This window comes from Podarcis cretensis (genome assembly GCF_951804945.1).
Source record: "Podarcis cretensis genome assembly, chromosome: 7".
Classification (NCBI taxonomy): Eukaryota; Metazoa; Chordata; class Lepidosauria; order Squamata; family Lacertidae; genus Podarcis; species Podarcis cretensis.
Window position 1 is genome coordinate 28,975,193 of NC_137176.1, and position 13,772 is coordinate 28,988,964.

Sequence of the window (13,772 nt, forward strand, 5' to 3'; positions counted from 1 at the left end):
TATGCATTTCTCCTTCATCCCTACTTACAATTTTTTAAAAAATTTGAAGTTCTTTTACAAGGTCTGGTCTAGAGCAGAATGGTGAAGCAGTAGAATCCTGAGGTTGAGGAGTGGACTGTGCCATTTTGGGTTGTAAGTGACCATTGTCTTTTAAATATTCCCCCATATTAATGTTCTTTTAAATGTTCCTCTAGCAGAGAGAGATATTATAGTCCAGTCTGTTGCTTGTTGTCCTGGTTTCTATCAAGAGGGAACTTTTAATCCTATGGGATGTGGTGTGCATTGATTACCTCGCTTATTTATAGATCATCTTTTTCCAATAGGCATTCAAGGTGAGTCAGCTGATTTTCATTGCTGAAGTCCATGTGGCCGTCTCCTTCTTCCCACCGACAATCCTGCCGATTTTGAATTTCATGTGCTATTGCTGGGGATGGAGGAGACAGGGAATGGGCGTAGCACCATAATGAAGATGGAGGAATGTGTGTTTTCGACAGGGTGGGCAAGTTCCAATTTAAAGGGCTTCTCCTCCTTTCTGGGGTGATCCCAGCTAATCAGAGAACACATAGTGAGCATGACACCACGCAAGTATGGCTGTGTGATGATGTCACTAAGGGCTAACAAAGGCAGACCTCACCCTGAAACCTCATCCTGGCTGTTGTCTACTCTGTTGTCAAGAGAACCAGGTCAGGGATTCCCTGCCTGCTGCACCCGTTTCTAAATAATCTTGCTATTTCTACTGGGGACTGAAGGCACCCTTGGAAAAATTACTGGAAGGGAAGTACTATTTTTAACCTCTGTTTAATTTGCTAATGCCCCCATCCTATTTTTAGTATCTTATCAGTAGCACAATGGCGGGTGGGGGTTTGACCCTCCAAGCTTGCCTTCATCATGTTGTGCACGGGACCACACAGCAATCGGTCTTGAATCAAAAAGGTATACTTTTGATATTTTTAATGCATATAAATGCAGGGCAGCTGGAAGTCTCCAATTCTGGCAGCCCCAATAGGCCTGTGAGCACATATTTCAGGGCTTACTGGAAAGCTACCAAATTAAGGGTGCACCATGGCCTTTGGAGGGTGGCCTTTTCAACTACATTATTAGCCTTTTGCTGGTGCCTAGTGTATAGGACACACTGCCCACCCTAATAGCTATTTAAAAGGTCTGTGCATCCCAGCACAGTTGCATTGCAGCTTTATTACGACTCTTTGCTAGCAGGGCTACATGGTGTTGGAACATTATAGCAGGGGTGTCCATTAATCTTTAACTAATGAGAGCAGACTAGTTAAGATGTTAAGATTCACAGGAGTAACAACACCAGAAACCTCTCCAGGTGATTTATCAGAGCCTGCAAGATACTATAAGAAGAGGTAGAAACCCTGATGAACGGAATCAGGATTTGCATCTTAACAACGTCACGTAAGAGCGTTACATGACATGACATTCTGCCCGTAGCCACTTCAACATTACTCATGTTGACACCGCTCCATGTTATGACAAAGGGAACAAACCAAATCACAGCTGCACTTACTGTTTGGAATTGGGCTGAGGGGGAAGGAGAGAATCAAACACCTGTCGTTATTTATTGGCTGTCTACTTGATAACAGCCGCTGCAGTTCCGGCCAATTGTGACTAGAATCAGAATATTGGAATTCCATCCTACAGTGTTTGAACTAAAAGCCAATTTGCTACACCGTGCAGAATGGTAAGCATAAATGTAGCGGTAAACATAAACAATATTGATAGCAGGAAACATACAGCAATTAGGTAATTAACAGAATAAATGTTAATAATTTCCAATAATGCAAAACAGTTTTCTAAGTCTGGTCTACAACCTACATATGAGACTTACATGCCTGAAACATCCTCTTACCCTCTGTCGCAGGGATGAAGCCCTGCAGATGTTGTTGGATTGCAAATCCCATAATACCTGGACATTGGCTGTTCTGGATGGAGCTGTTGGGAGTCCAACAAAACCTGGAATGCCACAGCTTCCCAATTGCAACTGCTACCTGAATCCTACAGACTTTTTGAAATGAGTAAACCAAATCATGGTATGGGGTGCTTCTACCAAATGGAGGTAGGGTGGGTTGGATTTTCACCTTTTTGGTGGTGGCGCCCTGGTTGTGGAGTGCCCTCCTCAGAAAGGCTCATCCGGTTAGTGCAACTGGGCATCAGTGGTCGCCTTAATTCCTTAGATTAAAGAAAAAGAAATGAAAAGGGTAACAGTGGATTGTCTGCAAATGGACATTGCATGAGTGCTCTCTAGTCAGTACATATTAGAAGAGGATGTTCAGAGCAGTCCCCGGACTTGCAGTTAACCAGATTTCTGTCCCTGTCAAGAATGGCAGTGCTTCATTATTACCATTATTTATTTTTCATTCTGTTTCTATACCACTTTATATTTTTAAGAAAAATTAATAGTCTCCAAGCAGTTTACAGCCTACATTAAAATATCAAATAAAACAATTGAGAATAAAACATTACAGAAGAAAGTCAAGGATACATTCAAAGCAACATAATTGACAGAAAACTAAAATATTACAGATTTTTTTTTTTTTTAAATTGCTAAAGGAAGTCAAATATAAAATGCCAATGGTGGTCATGGCAGATGGTGGTTGTGGAAGCACAGGCTCAGTGACCTGGGTCTGCACTTAGAGATAGCTAAGAGATAGCTAAGAGATAGCTAGGGTCTCCTCAGCCGCCTCAGCTTCTGTAGTTGGAGTCAGTCAGGGCCCCACCCTTCTAGGCCAGGTGGAAATAAGGCCTACAAGGCAGGGAGCAGGTCTTCCAGGACCAAGATGCTTAGGTCTTGAGGACCTTTTTATTTTATTGAGGTGGGGGCGAAACTCCCTCGGCCCCTAGGAGTTGGCTCCTATGGGAGTCTGCAACATTAGGCAGGTACCATGAACCTATTGAACCTGATACAAATATTGCCAGGAGGGCTACCCTTTAGCAGTTGCCTGGACTTCGGGCTCAAAGCTTTTGATCTTCAGGGTCAAAGCTTCAGCTACTGACGTCAAGTTTCCTGAGATGGGGAGCACACGCTCAAGGTCTGTGTTTTGTGACACTGCCTCCAGCCCCTAATGTCACCCAGACAGGACCTGTAGGAATGTATAATGCACAACTACACACATATATACTAGGAGGCAGTATTTTACAGGCAAATATTCCACACCCCCCCCCAAAGCCAGCATATGTAAGAATAACATGATAGCAAAGTCTGTGATAACAGTAGCAACATCCATTAGCCGAGTCTATGGTGACGAAGATGCCACCAATAATGTTCCATCTCAGGCAAGGCAACAGGAGGGTTAAAGCTGTTTGTACCAATTATTGACTCCAAGATCTACAAACGATTGCATAAAATTTTCCAAAATATGCCTGCAAGCTTTTATTATTGATGTTGTGCCTTAAGATGTGCACATATGGGTTTAATTGTCTAAATGGTTTTATTAATTAAATTGCTATGATTTACCTCTCCCATGCTAGCATTTACGGTGTATGAAATAGCCCTGTAATTAGAAAATGACTACATGGATGTTGCTTGTTTACTTTGCAAGCAATACATAATAGCACTATCTCCTGCGTTTGAAGCCGCCCTCCTAGACTCCTGTCCCCCCCCCCCTTTCCTGAATAATAGGCAAATGCTGCTGGTGCGTTAAATTGCTTTTTGGGTGACGAGGAGAAGATAACTGTGCAGGGTATTTCTCCCCCTGTTGAAACGCATCCATTTGTTCAGGCAGAGTTTGATCCAGAACATACATACTTTTAGTATTTTCTGCTAAAGTAAGACTGAGTCCATAAAGGAGGGATTACACAAATTTCTTTCATGAAGACAAGCTAGCCTTAGGCTGAAACTACAGATGACAGCAATAGACTCACGTCTTTAAACCTAAACGCGTACCAATCACTGCATCTGTGTGTCCAATTTTAAAAGCAAAAGGGCGCATAAGCAGTGTGCGCTGAATCTCCCCCACTTGCACCTTATCCTCCCATGGACTGTGTACACATTAGCGGCTTTCGATGCATGGAGGTGATTTCCCTGCAGCTGCGTTCAAGTCACATGTGCATGTTGCTGTACACACCAGAGAGGGGATGGGATTGTCTTCATCTGATTTGGTTTCTCCACATCTGTACCTCCGTCTGCCCCTCATCTGAGAATGTGCAATGGCTGGCTCAAATGTACGCCCCTCTGATTAACTGCAAAGTGAATGCAGCCTACGTTTTCAAATGTGGTGGAAGCAGGGGCTTTTTTTTGGGGGGGGGGGGCTGCATTTCTCAAGGATTAAAAAAGCAGAGAGATCACCTTGCCAACAAAGGTCCATATAGTTAAAGCCATGGTTTTCCCAGTAGTGATGTATGGAAGTGAGAGCTGGACCATAAAGAAGGCTGATCGCCGAAGAATTGATGCTTTTGAATTATGGTGCTGGAGGAGACTCTTGAGAGTCCCATGGACTGCAAGAAGACCAAACCTATCCATTCTGAAGGAAATCAGCTCTGAGTGCTCACTGGAAGGACAGATCCTGAAGCTGAGGCTCCAATACTTTGGCCACCTCATGAGAAGAGAAGACTCCCTGGAAAAGACCCTGATGTTGGGAAAGATGGAGGGCACAAGGAGAAGGGGAAGACAGAGGACAAGATGGTTGGACAGTGTTCTCGAAGCTACCAGCATGAGTTTGACCAAACTGTGGGAGGCAGTGGAAGACAGGAGTGCCTGGCATGCCATGCTCCATGGGGTCACGAAGAGTCAGACACGACTAAACAACAACAACAAAGGTAAAGGTAAAGGGACCCCTGGCCATTAGGTCCACTTGTGACTGACTCTGGGGTTGCGGCGCTCATCTCGCTTTATTGGCTGAGGGAGCCGGCGTACAGCTTCTGGGTCATGTGGCCAGCATGACTAAGCCGCTTCTGGCGAACCAGAGCAGCGCACGGAAACACTGTTTACCTTCCCGCCGGAGTGGTACCTATTTATCTACTTGCACTTTGATGTGCTTTCTAACTGCTAGGTTGGCAGGAGCAGGGACTGAGCAATGGGAGTTTACCCCATTGCAGGGATTCGAACCACCGACCTTTTGATTAGCAAGTGCTAGGCTCTGTGGTTTAACCCACAGCGCCACCCACGTCCCATAATCATGGTTGCAAACACCAATGGTGTGCATGCACTGCAGCCAAAGTAAAGGGTAATGTGTACGCTGCTATAGTCTACACAGTGAAACCACTATTCTCTCAGCTGGGCTTTAATAGAAAGAGTTAGATTGGCTGGGACAATGGTGCCTGGGCAGTTTAGGGGTCTTGTTGGGGGTAGAGGATCTGGATGGGTGTGCAAGCCTGAACACTCCTCAGTGGAGCACCTTTTTTTTGCTCTTTAAATTAGAACCTAATCCTTGCTTCAGACATGACTGTAATAGATCTTTAACCATATGGCTCTGCCACTACGACACGTAGTTTGAGCCTAATAGCGTGAAGTCAAAATTCTGCTCAAAGAACCTTTTTATGATACAGCTAATGGTGTTTTGATTTTTCTTTCTTTAATGAGTCATTTCATCATTTGTTTAAAAAACGTTACAGATGTCTGCCTCGAAGTCATGCACATCTGGATTTACTGGATTTCTAAACAAGTGCAGAGCTTTCGGTATATGTGAAAATCATCTGACTGGACCTTGTGATTTATAAGTAAGATGTCTTACTGGCATAGGCTGTTAATGCTCTTGTTCAAATAGCCACCCCCCCCCCCCTTCTTGATTGTTATTTCTAGCGAGCTTCTAATTAGGTTTAGATTGGTACATTTTTCCTCTGTTGTAGCGCTTGTGAATTATTATTTTATTAAATCCCTCATTAAGATTATAAGGCGAGGCAATTTTTTTTGAAAATGATCAACCATAATCCTATGCTTTTCAAACCAGATAGTTTGTAATGTTTTAGTTTGCATGTTAGGACAATGACTGAAGACAAAAACCAGCTCCTCTCCAGAGTTTGCAAAGCTGCTTGATGCCCAATCAGGCGAGCTTGCTCTGCCTACCCATGAAACAGCAGTGGCGGCAGCAGCGGCAGCCTCTGGGAAGGTAAGCACAGTGGCTGGGGCTGGGGTTGGCGGTGGGAGAGGAGGAGGACTACTTGTCCCCCTCACCTCTTCTTCCAGCTCCCCCCCTGTGCTGTTTCTCCGGCCCGCCACAAGGTCTGAGGGACAGTGGACCGGCTAAATTTTTTGCTGACCCCTGGACTAGGAGGAGTTAACAAGGGAAGCAGTGGAAGTGAAGGAAGCTAGCACGGGGCTGTCTGAGGTGACATTTCCTGGAGTTTTGTGGTGGTGAGGAGGAGGGAGCCAGCAGCGGACATTTTGCCAAAACCTAGACATTTTGACAAATTTTAAAAATCCACCCGGACAAACATTTTAGCCCTGAAAAAGAGAGCATGCCCAGGAAAATCCAGACACATAGCAACCCTAGCCTATCTAGGAAACATGCGTTGTTGGTTTGACTGCATTGCAAATATTCCACAGTTGCATGCAGTGGCAGAGCTGCATGCAGTAGGCAGGGGCGGGGCTGGCACATGTCCTGGGGGTGGGGCGCCCAGTGCAGGCGGGGGGGCAGCCGCAATGGCACCCTGCTGGAATCACGCTGCCGGGGGCAGTGTGCTCCCCCCTACGCCTCTTTCTCTGCCAGTGGTTGCATGGTACTGATATGTCTTCCCTTTGCTCACAGATTGTGAATATATTTCTACGAGGGGAAAAACCGGGCACCTATGGTGCTTTTACCAAGCAGTTTTCCTTTCATATTTAATATCGCTCCATTTATATTATGCATGGACACTGCTTCTTTGAGTGGCCTATATTTGGTTATTATACATGAGTGTATAAGAGTGAAAAGTTGGGAAAAAATCAGGCTCCCAACTATGGTGCAAATAGTTAACCTTTATTAATTGCCACCAATGAAAAGGTGAGTCCATGTACATTGTCTCTTTGATACTATCCCTTGTGCCAATATTAATCTTACATTTCAATCTATGACTTTTGTGTCACCACTTTCCTTCTCATTAAGTGCTATCCAAATCCTATATTACTTCTGAGAACAAAAAGAGCCACTGGTGTGAATTCGTCATTAACATGCTAAAGAGTTCTGCTCTAATAACAGTGTGACCTGCTCCTTTGTATGTTAATACAGCTTGTGTATAGGAATCTTGAATGCAGCCCTTTGCTAAACACAGGGAGACCACTTGAAGACGCAAAGGGAAAAGAGAGGGGGGGGGATTTATGTGAACCAATAATAATGGTAAATGGTTAATGCATTGCTTTTCACCAACACACACTCTACTGAATGCTTCTGCAAATTAATTATACATTCCATTAAGGAAGTTGTTTGCAACAAGAAGGTTAAGGGGTGGGTGAGAGAGAATTTTGCCCGCTGGAAACAGAAACCACTCTCCCCGGAGACATGACTTTTCACATCTAAGCAGCACCATTTTGCATTTTGCAGGAGCTTGTGCTTTAGCTGGTGCAGCAACCTTGGAATTTCCAGCCCCAATTCCATGCATAGTTTTCAAGGATCCTCTTTGCAGGGCGACAAGGGGCAAAGGATAAGGTACCTTGGGTTACAAACACTTCGGGTTACAGACTCCGCTAACCTGGAAGTAGTACCTCGGGTTAAGTACTTTAACTCAGGATGAGAACAGAAATCACGCGGTAGTGGCGGCAGCGGGAGGCTCCATCAGCTAAAGTGGTACCTCAGGTTAAGAACAGTTTCAGGTTAAGAACGGACCTCCGGAATGAATTAAGTTCGCATCCAGAGGTACCACTGTACATAAATGCTGACATGGGAGTAAACATGCATGCTTGGCCTTAAGAGAGAGGCAAATGATCTCCCGTGTGGGCATTTCCAGTGGCAGCCCATGGGGTGAGGCAGGGCTGCCCTCCCAACACTGTTGCTGCTAACCTAGAAGGGGTGGGGAGCAGGGTGGTGGGGTCAATGTGCAGGTGCACCACTGGGACTGCCCGATTGGCCAGTGGTGGCCCCTCTGGTGGCCCCAACCTCATTGCCACCACAGACCAACCTCAGCCGGGGAAGCTGCACCAATGCTGTGTTGGGAGGGCAGTTCTGCCCCACCACCCACACCAGTTCTGTGTCAGGCCCTGCTTGAGGGCTTGCTGTAGGCATCCAGTTGGCCAATGAACAAACAGGATGTTGGCCTAGGTGGGCCTTTGGCCTCATCCAGCAGGGCTCAGCTTGTGTTGTTAAGAGGAGGAGGAGGAGCTCCACTCATTCAAATGAAAACTAGCTATTTATAAATTATTATTATTCTAGAAGACACCTGAAGGCAGGGAAGTTTTATTGTATTTTTATATGTGTTGGAGGAGGCCGCCCACTGTGGCTATCAAGAAATAGTTGAGAACTTTCTGCCCTTAAAATCCTACAGAGGAGCCTTCCTCCTGGTTGTGCCTGTTTGCGTTTGGCAGGAACTCCAGAAAGTCCCAGATTTTGGCACTCCCTACTAAGGGAGACTTGATTCACTGCTGGATTTCCACTAGGAGGCAAAAAACTCAGTTTTTCTATACCACTCTGTGTTTTAATCTGCATTTGTAAAATTCTGTTTTTAAGTGGCTGGCATTTGCAGTAAAGCATATTAACCAACTCATACCTCATTTTTATACAGGTTGATTGTGGAAACGCCTTATTATTTCACTGGATTGGCTTAATGATGAGGATTTTATTGTTGTTAGCCATCTAGAGCTTTATTAATAGAAAGGTGAGGTAGAAATATCATAAAGAAATGAGAGCGCACTGGACATTTACCAAACACTCCCCTGCCTGCCCAATTAGAGGCACAACAGTGTGAAAATTTAGGGAGGCCGCAGCACGGATGTGGAAGACCCAGTTTAAAGCTCCATTCAGTAATGGAGCTACTGGGTGGTGTGGGGCAAATCACTACAAGGAAGCCTAACTTACCCTGCAGATGTAATTTGAATAAAAAATAGCATAACTTCATGAGAGTCTGAGCTGCTTTGAGGAAAGACAGGTTACAAACGTGACAAATACTTTGAATTGGGAATGAAAGGATCTGTCAATTTCCAGGTTTTTTCAGTTTCTCATCTTTCCAGTCTTAAATTCAGTCCCCACCTTTCTGTAGCAATTTGCCATTATTATTATTAAGAAAAATCCTCATTAAAATCATTCAGCATTTTAGTGTAGTTGTTTTCCTGATAAACACGTTTTTGTATGCAGCTTTGACAAACGTACACATTTTTGCAAGAAATTTCTTTTAATATAATTCATTTTGGTATGTTATTTTCACTAACATCTTCATTTCTTATGTCCACTTTTGCCTAGCACATATATTATTGAAAACATTGGCTGGAAAACTGCATTGCAAAATTCAGATAACTACGAATTTTGAAGGATGCCTGTGTTTCAATTCTCATTGTTTTTGGAAGATAATAAATTTGCCTTTAAAGGAGAACTGAATCAAATTATTTTTTGTTCTTTTTGCCCCATCCCTATTCTCGATTATAATCTGTCATGATTTTGAATTCTGATTCCATAGAAAAGTCACACCTGAGGGGAGCAGGATGTTTGTATTACAGCCAAGCATAGAAGCTATGAGATGCGAGAACAAAGCAACACGAAGCATCCGTTGCGTGCCAGTAATCCACAGTAAATAATTGTGAGAACAAACCCAGGATGTGTGAAGCGTATGAGAAAAGAAGGGAGACTTCACTCACCCCCTCCCCTTTTGCCCTGGGAGAAGCTGCTGAGGTAAATATACAACAAGATTCCCCACCTTCCCCCTGTCAGCAGGAAGCTAGGAGTCTATGACAACAGCAAGAAGAACAGCAGGATGAAGGGAGGGAGAGGAAAAAAAAAAAAGACTACCTGCAGCTAAGTTCAAAAAAAGGTAAATCTTGTTCCTGGACTTTCAAATTGTTACTGTATGTATTTATTTTTACAGAAATACAAATGCCCTTTTACATTATTTAAATGGCATGTAATTAAGTCGCAAGGTTCTTGGCTGCTGGAGAGGGAAATCCAGCTTGTGCTATGATTCCAAGCCCAGAGGGCTACAGCGAAGCACGAGAGGAAGAGAAAGAAAAAAGAGGCAGGAAGGGGGGAGGGAGGAGGGAGGGAGGGAGGGAGAGAGAGAGAGAGAGAGAGAGAGAGAGAGAGAGAGAGAACAGAGTGTTTAACATTCAGAATTTGTCCACCGCCGATAATTTATTGGAACTCATCTGTAACAAGGCCTGGCACTGATTTATAAGTTGATTTGAAAAATAAATAAAAGTGATAGAAACCTGCATTCGGTTTTAATGATAGACTGTTGCAGCGTGAAAAGTAAGGATATGAGACATTGCAAGGAAATTAGATATTATGCCCTCAAGACAACTGCAGCTACCAGCCCATTAATTGTTAGATATTTATTATTAAAAATTTCTTTTCATGACTGACTGCAGAATATTTGCGCTGTTAAAGTTGTTGAGTTCTGACATGAATGAAGTGCATAGAGGAACTCATTCTCTCTTCCTCTCTCTCTTCCTCTCTCTCTCTCTCTCCCCCCCCCCCCCCGCCTCGCCTTCAGCCCTTTTTGTCTGTGGGCTTGTATAGTGCGCCTGACAAGGCAACTGACCTGAAAGAGAGAAAGGGTGGATTTTTATTTATTTATTTATTTTTACTGCGCAAACATGAAAAAGAACATATACAGCTTCCAAACCTCTTGGTAAATCTTCAAGGGCAGGAAGTTATCCTGAGAAAGTCCCATTCATTTCAATGGGGCTTGTGCAGAAGGACATAACAGGTGGATTGGGCCCTCGTTGTGTGTGGTATGTTTAAACTTGAAGTCATATTTCCGCTAACACTCAAGTCTAAGATGCTGGCTCTGGTGTAGTCAATGGCAAAATATTACACCTGCTATTCTGACAGAAGTGTGTTTCTAGTCCCAACAGAAAGTCCACAAACTAAACAGATGGGCAGCTCCTCAAAACCACAATATTCTTTTTGATAGTGCCCTTTCTGAATTTTCTTGGACCACAGCTTTCCTCATCCCTTTCCATTGGACATGCTGGCTGGGGCTGAGGGGAGTTGGGGGTCCAATAATGTCTGAAAGGTCACCGGTTCCTCACTCCTGACTTATCAGAATAAGGAGACCAGGTGCTCTAAAATCACGTCCTTAAAAAATGTCCCATTTTTGCAACCAACACAACTTTGTGACTGAAATACAGTTCACAGACTCAGTAAAGTTACATAAACAGCTTTTATTTAGTCAGCTTGTTCTACTGCACAGTTCTATTTTCCAAAACCAAAATAATCGGCTGTCTTTAGTGCAAGAACTGCACCAGCGTTACAGTGGGCATTTTGTGAGCAAAAGTCATCTGGAGCTAATGGTCTGTAAGGACCCCTTGTCCTTACAGACCACCAGAGGTGAAGGATCTGAGGCATTCCAGATCCTGCCGAACTCCACTCCTATCAGCCTCAGCCAGCATGGTCAATTGTAAAGGATGATGGGGCCTGGAGACCAGCAACAAAGTCTTCTAGGTGGAACACGACACATCAATGGACAAACTTTAGCACACTCTCTCAGTGCAATTGATGGAAATCATCCCTGAGTGCTCACTGGAAGGAGAGATCGTGAAGCTGAGGCTCCAATACTTTGGCCACCTCATGAGAAGAGAAGACTTCCTGGAAAAGACCCTGTTGGGAAAGATGGAGGGCACAAGGAGAAGGGGACGACAGAGGACGAGATGGTTGGACAGAGTTATAGACGCTACTAGCATAAGTCTGACCAAACTGCAGGAGACAGTGAAAGACAGGAGTGCCTGGCATGCTCTGGTCCATGGGGTCACGAAGAGTCGGACACGACTAAACAACTAAACAACAACAGCAACTTGTGGTGGCACGGAGGCAGTCCTTTTCACTTCTGGCACCAGTGTTATGGGATACACTGCCTGAGGGAGTAAGAGAGGCCTCATCTGCATTGGCATCCCACCGGGTTTTGAAGATGCTCCTGTTTACATTCCCTTGACTCTTGATCTGACTCTTAATTGCTATGCCCCCCCCTTACAGGGCTTGTTTTATTATGTGTTTTAATTAGTGATGAATATACTTTCATGCTTGCATCATTGGATTTCACACATGTAAACCACACTTAAAAGCCTGTTTTGGTAGTACTCAGTATATTAATTAGTTATTAAGTAACAGTAAAGGTAAAGGGACCCCTGACCATTAGGTCCACTTGTGGCCGACTCTGGGGTTGTGGCGCTCATCTCGCTTTATTGGCCGAGGGAGCTGGCGTACAGCTTCCGCGTCATGTGGCCAGCATGACTAAGCCGCTTCTGGAGAACCAGAGCAGCGCATGGAAAGGCCCTTTACCTTCCCGCCGGAGCGGTACCTATTTATCTACTTGCACGTTGATGTGCTTTCAAACTGCTAGTTTGGCAGGAGCAGGGACCGAGCAACGGGAGCTCACCCCGTCGCAGGGATTCGAACCGCCGACCTTCAGATCGGCAAGTCCTAGGCTCAGTGGTTTAACCCACAGCGCCACCCGCGTCTCTATTAAGTAACAGTAAGTAAAGGTAAAGGTACCCCTGCCCGTACGGGCCAGTCTTGACAGACTCTAGGGTTGTGCGCCCATCTCACTTAAGAGGCCGAGGGCCAGCGCTGTCCGGAGACACTTCCGGGTCACGTGGCCAGCGTGACAAAGCTGCATCTGGCGAGCCAGTGCAGCACACGGAAACGCCGTTTACCTTCCCGCCAGTAAGCGGTCCCTATTTATCTACTTGCACCCGGGGATGCTTTCGAACTGCTAGGTTGGCAGGCACTGGGACCGAGCAACGGGAGCGCACCCCGCCGCAGGGATTCGAACCACGACCTTTCGATCGGCAAGCCCTAGGCGCTGAGGCTTTTACCCACAGCGCCACCTGCGTCCCAAGTAACAGTAGGATAGGCTATATATATTTATCGAGAAAACATAAATCATTGGCAAGTCTTACCGCAGTTTCTGCTTCAACACTCAAAACTTTGAGCCTCTTTAGATTTGGATGCTAAACATTTTTTCACAAATTTGTCACATGCTATGAGTACTTTGCTGTGTTTCTAGTTGCAATACGACTCCTTTGCCACCACGGAGGCCACCTTTGGATTTCTTGATACCCAGCCTCATTGTGGATCCAAAGTTATTAGTGGAAATGAAAAATGGGGTTTGTGTCTCCAACTGTGAATATTCATATTCATTCATCTTTCGTGCATGAAAGCCTCCACTTAAAGCAAGAGGAACATAACATTTCTCATCAGTTCTGATCTGTTTAAACTTCATGGCATGTATAGTCAAACTGCTGACAGGGAGAAGGTACTGTTCTTCCCCCTGCCAATAAATTGTCTCTTAATGGCATGAGCTGCCAAATGCTAAGTGTTATCTTTTGGCTTAGCAAAATATAAAAGCTTTCTCGCTTTCGATGAAGCAGTAGAATACCCCACCCTCAGGACCATCAGCACAATAGCCAAGAATCAACACAGGAAAAATCAAGATATCTATAGAAACTGGATTTCTAACATTTGGAAAACTGTCTCCCCTCACAGATGAGTGTGATATTTTTATTTTATTTCAAACATCATAAAAACAATGAGGGGGCTGAATTCAATGCTCAACAGCTGCTCCTTTGCACAGTATGGGCTCAGTTCCACAGAACAGGGGTAGCCAATGCTGTACTCTCCTAAAACTATGGACTGTATCTGCCATCATCCAAGATAGGAGGTCATGCTGGCTGGAGCTGATACCTCTAGTCCACAAAT